The 7,843-nt window shown below is 36.4% G+C and overlaps 1 protein-coding gene across 1 annotated transcript in view; it reads right to left on the bottom strand.

The window, feature by feature from the left end:
* HPSE2 (heparanase 2 (inactive)) overlaps window positions 1–7,843 on the bottom strand; it is a 157,130-nt gene that overhangs the window by 111,775 nt on the left and 37,512 nt on the right. The window lies entirely within an intron of this gene.

The following is a 7,843-nucleotide window of genomic DNA, read 5'->3' as shown; positions in this document are numbered from 1 at the left end:
AAGATGTATTTTCTGCACAGAGATTATTTGAAGTAAACGCCATAGGAAGTCTATAGAAAATTGAGAATAATTTTATGTATTCTCACTTTTTGTGTCATCATAAAAGTAATGGGAAGTCTAAACAGAAGCACATTTAACCAAAGTTGGATTACTGTAAGGAACAGGTTGTTAATGGAACAAGTTTTGAAATCTTTGGTTTTAATACATTTGAAAAAATAACAAAATGAGCCTAGCATGATTTTAGCTCAAGGGTGAAGTTGAGGTCACTTGATACAATAAGATCTTCTCCATGCTATTGTTCATGGTATCAGCCATAAAAGGTAGTCCTTCAGTTTTTAAAAAAGAGAGAATGGAGGACAAGCAGAAAATCTTTTTTTTTAATTAACTACCAAAGAATTACACAACTCTGAGCAAAGCTATGAGGTATTTCACCACTAGTTTCCTCACAAACATCTAGAAAAGATATGTGTTAAGTTTTTCAGAGCAAGAATCAGATCACAATAAAGTGAGGCATAATAAAACAATATAATGCTAACAGTCTAAGCATTTGCTGTAATCTTACATTATGAAGTTAATGGCCCTTATTCTTTCCTTTAGGATAGAGTTCCTAAAGAAATGATTTGTGAAAATCCTTGACAAGAACACTAAAGGTCATTCAAAAGGCTGAACACTTGAACAGATTGTCCATATTTCCTATATTGTAGGCCTATTCCAGACTTTAGAGCACGTTCTTTGTTGGTAAAAGTAATTTATGAAGCAGATCTGACTACCAGAATCTTTTTTGGCAGGGTACTGTATATAGACTTTATGGACTCCCCAGATAAGCAGCAGACAGAAATAAACAAGAGGTCAAAGAAAAGAAAAGGAAAGGAAAACTGGAAAATTGCCTAAGACCAAGGGATAAACAAAACACACTTGTATTATGAATAACAGTAGTTCTAGATATAAATCCAGCTTGGACAGCCTTGGATTTGGATTTGAATTTACAGATTCTCTCTGTTTCTCCACAAGTGCGATCACATAAAATCCCCAAGAAGCTTTATTTATTAGGAGAGCTACACTAACAGGAAAAAAGGAAAGCCGCCCAACATATGCAAAAGTCTAGCTGACAACCCTGACTTAGAGGAGGAAGTAATACCATATAAACATTTGAGAAGATCCAAAACCAAATTCACCTCACTCCCATATTAGGTAGTATGGGTGACTTAAACAGACTCGTCCCAAGTCAAGTCATGGCCTTACTTCATACAGTTCCTATCTGGTCATGTCGTATATTAAAAGTATATCAGAAATAGGATCTGGAGAATGGAACATTCTGAAACTAGGACACTGTCAGTTTTTTCTGCTATAAACAGGAATAATCGTATAATAGTGGCAAATTTGTTTTAGTTAATTGATTCATAAATTCATTTGAATATTAGCTTTCATAAAGTGTTTTCTCATACAGTGTACCTGGTGTGTGACAGCTGCTTCTTTGTAACTTTAGGGAACTGTGGTTTTCCATTTGTGAAAATTCAAGTAAATCTATCATTGTTTGGAAAGCTACTATGTCCTGTGGTTCTCAAATATCTTTATAGGTTAAACACTTGGAAAGAATTCAAGGCTCCAATCAATGGTAGAATATGGGGAAGTGTTTAACAGTATATAAAGTAAGGTATGTCTGTGCTTGATGATTATTTCAGGATTGACTAATGACTTGTCCTACTGCCAGACACCTCCAAGATGGCTCAGGAGGCTTATTTTTAAAGCTTATATCCATGGCATTCCATCAAATGGAGACTCTCTTTTTTTCTGCAAAAGCCCTGGACTTGGGAATTCAGAGCCAGAAGAAGCATAAATGAATTGCTGGATACTAAGACTAAACACTCCTAGATGTGATCATGCAATTAAATCATCTAGCATTTCCATATACAACAGCCAACAGTGGGAGAAACAACTTTTTAAAAGGAAATAAAATGGGGCCATGATGTCAGCTGCAGCTTTCCTTAGTGATTCTTGAATACATGCCAAATTGTAGTTAGCTTTTTTATTCCACAAACCATTCTTTGCTAAGTAAAAATTTCAGAACCTTTAAAGTTTAATATTACATGCCCACAATTGCTGGGAGTCAGGCCACATATACTTATATATATTTATTTATTATTTATATGTATATATATTTATTGTTATTACTATTATTACAGCCAAAGATTGTATGTTTTCCTAAAAGAACAAGCATATTTGCATGCACTGAAAACAATTAACCTAAGAGGTGCAGTATATTTAAAAATACTACATAATCTATAATTACTTTATAATTATTTTAATTTCTATTTAGAACCTATAAGTGTATCGATAGATGACAGATGGAATTATGCTTCAAGTGGCAGTGGCATATAGTTTAATCCAAAAAAGCTATTATTTAGAAGGAGGGAGTGAACCTTTCAGGGAAAAAACCAGATCTCTCTCACCAACTCATAACTTCTGAAAAGAGCATGGAAAAAAAAATAGAGAGTTATAGCAGTGAAAAGAAAAATCAATGTGGGGGGGAGGACGGTGTTTAAAAAAGGGGCAGTTTCTACAGATCCTTGAGGGTCATGTACAAAATATATAAATTAATACAAACTGTGGAGAAATATATCACATAGGTTTCTCACAAAATATGCTAAAAATAGAGATACAGAGGATTGAAATATTTCATACACTATTCTACTCTCACTTAGGATATACACGCTAAAGTTAATTCATGTGTTTTCATTTCACTACTGTTGTAATATTGGATACTCTGAGATCAATAATTTTTAAATACCAGTTTCAAGGAAGGAGACATATTGTTCTGAATCAGTGGTTCTCAACCTTTTTAATGCCACGACCCCAACCGGTCGTAAGTCGAGGACTAAACCGGTCGTAAGTCGAGGACTAGACCGGTCGTAAGTCAAGGACTAAACTGGTTGTAAGTCGAGGACTACCCAACCGGTTGTAAGTCGAGGACTTTCCCTGCCTGGGAGCACCGCACATGCGTGGTTCCGCCCCCTGCGATGGCCGAGGCGTAGCTGGCAAGCGGCAGAGACGGAGCAGGCCGACCACCAGCTGGCCCAGCCCAAGGGAGGTAAGGCACCCGCCGGAAAGGGGGAAAAAATGGCGGACAAAAAAATGGCGGACAAAAAAAATGGCGGACAGCCTTGCTTGGCGACCCCCGTGAAATGGTCGATCGACCCCAAATGGGGTCCCGACCCACAGGTTGAGAACCACTGTTCTGAATCATAAAGATAGCAAGTAATGTAGCTACTTTCTACACGTGCCCAATGTTAAATGGAAAAATAAAATTAAGTGATCTGTAAATCATATAATAGGGAAATAACTAAATAAATAAACAAACAAACAGGGCATTTCACAGACACAGAAAGAGATGTCCATAGCGGTTAAATATATGGAGAATGAATAAATGAATGAACTTTTCTAACAGTGAAAAACATTGGTACAATGTCAATATTATTGCCATCACAAGGTTCAAACCACAGGTGTTCACAGTAGGCAAATGATGTAAGGTGTAAAGATGTCATGATACAAACTCCATTCTTTTGTTATAATATATTCATGTTGTGTAATTATATGCAAGTGCATATGTGCTAGAGCTTGCTTTCTGACACTATGTTACATGTTTTGTCATTCTAGTAAAACCTTCTACAGTATTACTGCAGATGCCCAAGTTCAAAACTCAAAATCCTCTTTGTCCTAGCAGATTGATAAAGGGTTTTTTTTTTTAATATATATTTGAGTCTAATGCTAATAGACAGTAATAGACCCGTGAGCTTTTGTGCCCAAGGAAATACTAGAATTCACTATTCATAACTATTCTTTATAAGTACTCCACCAAACTAACTAGTAGGTTGACTGGCCAGCTAGCTAACTAGCTAATTATGATGTAAGGAAGAAAAAAAAAGGCAGTTACCTGCTTTACTATACAGGCAATCCTCACTTGCAACCATTTGTTTAGTTACAACAGCACTGAAAAATGTGACTTAGGACCATTTTTCACATTTGCTATTGTTGCCTCATCCCCATGGTCACATGATCATTTGGAAGCTTGGCAACTGGCATATATTTATGACAGTTGCAGTATCCCGGGGTCATGTGCTCACCTTTTGCGACTTTCTGACAAGCAAAGTCAATGGGGAAACCAGATTCACTTAACAACCATGTTACTAACTTAACAAACTGCAGTGATTCACTTAATAACTGTGGCAAGAAAGGTTGTAAAAACTCACTTAACAATTGCCTTGCTTAGCAATGGCTCAATTGTGGTCATATTGTTTTCATGATATTAGCAGAATTGCTCTGAGGAAGATGAGCGGCCTCCAAATTTAATATATAAATGAATAAATAAAACATTTAAAAGAGAAGTGAATCATAGGAATTCATTTCAGGATTTGACACCATGATACACCATATCTCCAAAAAATATAAAAATAACATTTAATGTTTTTAAAAAATTTAAAAAATGACCAAAATCTCATATCTACATCTCATAAAATCTGTATTCTCAGCTGAGATTACATAAATTTTTATCATTTGTATTCTTTTTTTAAAAAAATCAATTTTTATTTTTTAAAAAACTGGCACCCATAATTTTGTTGAAACCATACAACAATGCTCACAACCTAAAAATGCTACTGATCCTACTCTATATTTCTGAGTTCTGTCTCTCTCAATACGTTCACTGAGATAACACTCTCCTTTTCTAAAAAAAAATATTGTAATACTGCAACATACAAAATTTTGCAACTGATTCCCTATTCTTGAATCCTGCCAGAGAACACAGAAGGGGAGATTTTTTTTAAAAAAAATGTTTTATCTATATATATTAACTTCTCACTAGACTTTCTCATCAGTGATGCTTTAGATCAGAGGTGTCAAACTCAAAACGTCATGTGACGTGTTGCGATGTATCACGACTTTTTTTCCATTGCCGGCAATGGGGTGGGCGCGGTTTCGGCATGATGCATCCGGCCTGTGGGCTGGCAGTTTGACATCCTTGCTTTAGATATATCCCATTAACTATTTCCTCACCAAATATATGGGTCCAAGACTGTTTGGAGGAAAGACAGCTTAGACCACCCAATACTATATCTTGGGTAATGAACTTGTACAATTTCTTTGTTAGGAAAAGTTCTGCATTCCAAAATATCCTTTCTACATCTACATGAAAACTTTTTATTCTGCTTCCGCCTCCTTTCTGCTTGCCAGTTGCTTCTTCCAAATTACCCAGTTGGGCTGGCTCAGATGTATCAACTTTTCTTTTTTAACACGTGCACAAATAGTGACATTGTCATACAAGACAAGTGAAGATTGAATCTGAGGGCTAAAAACCAGATGTTTCCAAATATTCCTCAGTAAGTCATATTTTATCTGTAGCTTGTCTCTAATTTATAGCCAATGAAAAGATGTTACTACATTAGCTCATGGAGGGGGTGGATGATAAAACAAGGGAGGAAGAGACAGACAAGACCAAAAGAAGCTATCCAGAGCACTGCAATTGGAGAAGCGTGACGAATGGGCAGTGTGGCTGCTGCAGGCCTCAGCAGAAAGGCAGATTGCCTGGCTAGGAGTGATTGGCCACAGCTGGAAGCAGCATTGCAGGCACCATCTGGAGTCCCTTAAAGAAACTTCCCCAGGTAGTCCAGTTTAAGGAGTGTCCAACAGAATGAAGACAAGGAGCAATTGAGGCAAATTGAGCTCCAGTGTCCTCTATTTATTTAATGGAATATGTTTCCTCAAATCTGCTGCTCTTGCTTCCTTGCCAGCAAATTCACATTTTATTCCTAAAATATTTTTCACCATTTTTATCTGAAAAATTCTGAATGTGCAAGTCATGACATAAGAACCCACCAAATGCTAGGAGGAATAAAACTGATCTATTTATCAAATCCATTTCATCTCAGTTTGATTTAAATATACTTCTAGAGAGTGTGAATATCTGTTAAAGCTTGTGCAGTTCATTAGTAGAAATATATTCCATGCAGTTCCAGAATACAGGTATTCCTTGATTTACAACAGTTCATTTAGTGACCATTTGAAGTTACGTCACTGAAAAAAGTGACTTATGACCGTTTTTTATACTTATGACAATTGCAACATCCCCATGATCACATAATTAAAACTTGGATGCTTGGCAACTGGTTCATATTTATGACAGTTGCAGTGTCCCGAGATCATATGATTCCCTTTTGCGGCCTTCTGACAAGCAAAGTCAATGGGAAAGCTGGATTCACTTAACAACCATGTTATTAACTTAACAACTGCGGTGATTCACTTAACAACTCTGGCAAGAAAAGTCATAAAATGGGGCAAAAATCACAACTATCTCACTTAGCAATAGAAATTTTGAGCTCAATTACAGTCCTAAGTTGAGGACTACCTGTATATGACAGTTGTGACTGTGTAATTTAGAATCCATGTCCAAAATGTATATGAAATACCACAAACATATACACATACATTTGAACATCAATCCACATTTATCTAAAAGAAGTATGTAAAGTGTGCTACTTTGTCCCAATTGATATGCCATACTAAGCCTAGAAGGGAAGCTATGTTATTGTTTTCTAACACAAACAACCAAGAGTATTTGAAGTATAACTATGAGCTTATACCACCCTTCTCTATCTTACTATCCTCTAGAGATGCTGGGAATTTCTGGGAATTGCAGTCTCAATACATTTGAAGATTCAACAAGGCTAGCCTGTCACAAGATTTTTTGTTATTTACATTGAAACCTGCCTTACAGTTTAGTCTTATGATCAAGTCTTTATACCATCCACTTCTCAAAAACTTCAGAATAATACAAGGTATAGATAATCACACCTTCAACATTACAAACAGAATACCAAGACTCAAAGAATCTCCTAGCTATGTGCTGGATTTCTAAGACATGTCCAATCTACATGTCCAACAGTATCACTGTTCATTTCTTTGAAATCTTAGGGCTACCTAAGAATCAGAGCTGCCTAGAAATTCTATTTATTATCCTGACCAAATTAAGGATAAAAGGGAGGATATCAATAAAATAGGCTCTGCCCCTTAACAATCACTAAATCAGGATTTTGTTTTCAATTGACTAAGGTAGGAGAGCAGGAAAAGTTGCAGGCGAGGAATCAACAGGGGAAGTAGTTTGGAGTTAAACCAAACACTCCATCAGATTGTATTCCTAACAGCAGGCAGTGCCCCTACTGATCAGAGCAACCCTTGTGGCCACTTAAATAATAATCCAGATGTACACTCACCCACTGTTCTGTCTTCCTTTGCTGCTGCTTCTAAATTGCAGAGGAATCTTATTCCAGCAATAAAGAATTGATCTGTCATCACTTGTACAGGGAGTTCCATGTCTACTTTCTTACTCGTTACTGGGATAGTCGTTTGAACTGGTGTTGTAAGGAAGTTTGAGAGAAGGGTCCTAGAAATCGTAGTGTATATACATATCGAAAGTGTCGTCGAGTGATAGGGGAAGAGAAGTGTTTTGGGATAGAATTTTATTAAGTTCTAACGGACGACCCACTATTGGAGAGTGTCAACTTCCTCTAATGCAGTGCTCTCCACATGTGCTAGAATTCTCATCTTCTTCAGCCAGCATGCCCCTCTAACATCTCTGGGTGGCACTAAATTGAGCAGTAGCACAATGTGTTAAATTTCAAGACTGAAAACTCTATGAATAAAATGCTAGGTATATCAAGACTATATTATTCACATCTCTGGATTCAGAATCCCAACTGTGTCATAGGAAATAGAAAACAAAATTTATGTTGTTTATTCATATAACTAAACAGAAATGCTATTTTTCTATTATAATGTACTAAAAGCAGCTTAC

The sequence above is a fragment of the Protobothrops mucrosquamatus genome, unplaced genomic scaffold (assembly GCF_001527695.2).
Source record: "Protobothrops mucrosquamatus isolate PMUCROS unplaced genomic scaffold, P.Mucros_1.0 scaffold419, whole genome shotgun sequence".
Classification (NCBI taxonomy): domain Eukaryota; kingdom Metazoa; phylum Chordata; class Lepidosauria; order Squamata; family Viperidae; genus Protobothrops; species Protobothrops mucrosquamatus.
The sequence above is the reverse complement of the archived record's forward strand: the minus strand, read 5'-3'. Positions and strand labels throughout refer to the sequence as shown.